Source organism: Arachis hypogaea, chromosome 18 (assembly GCF_003086295.3).
Source record: "Arachis hypogaea cultivar Tifrunner chromosome 18, arahy.Tifrunner.gnm2.J5K5, whole genome shotgun sequence".
NCBI lineage: Eukaryota > Viridiplantae > Streptophyta > Magnoliopsida > Fabales > Fabaceae > Arachis > Arachis hypogaea.
In genome coordinates, this window is record NC_092053.1 from 66307473 (window position 1) to 66308176 (window position 704).

General features: G+C 44.0%; 1 non-coding gene across 1 annotated transcript; it reads left to right on the top strand.

The window, feature by feature from the left end:
• The first annotated feature begins 285 nt into the window (after positions 1 to 285).
• Positions 286 to 389, top strand: LOC112774614 (small nucleolar RNA R71). The gene has a single exon (XR_003189092.1). It is a non-coding gene; the product is annotated as a small nucleolar RNA R71 (small nucleolar RNA).
• Positions 390 to 704: the final 315 nt, after the last annotated feature.

Sequence of the window (704 nt, forward strand, 5' to 3'; positions counted from 1 at the left end):
ACTTGCTTTGTTTCTAATTGCCTGGTAAGCTCTGCTAGTTGCTTGGCAAACACCTTGTTTTGGGCTAGAATTGTATCAACATGGTTCAGCTCCATGACTCCCTTAGTGTTGTGCCTCTCTGATGCATAGTAGTACTCATTCTCAGCCACTGTCTCGATCACTTCAATGGCTTCTTCCACAGTCTTTTTCCTGTTTAATGAACCTCCTGATGAATGGTCTACAGCCTTCCTTGATTCATAAGAGAGCCCATCATAGAAGATGTGCAATTGCACCCAATCATGGAACATGTTTGGTGGGCATTTCCTTGTCAAGTCCTTGAATCTCTCCCATGCCTCGTAGAGAGTTTCACCATCTTGTTGTCTAAAAGTCTGAACCTCAGATCGAAGCCTATTGACCTTTTGTGGAGGGTAGAAACGTGCCAGAAACTTGCTTTCCACCTCATCCCATGTTGTTAGACTCCCCCTTGGGAATGATTCCAGCCACTTAGCTGCTTTGTCCCTAAGTGAAAATGGAACAAAAGCAGTTTATAGGCATCTTCCTGGACTCCATTGGACTTCACAGTGTCACAAATTCTCAGGAATTTTGTGAGATGTTGGTTTGGGTCTTCATTAGCACTTCCTCCAAAGGAACAATGATTCTCCACAAGTGATATTAGCTGTGGCTTGAGCTCAAAATTGTTGGCCTGAATGGGTGGTTTCTGGATG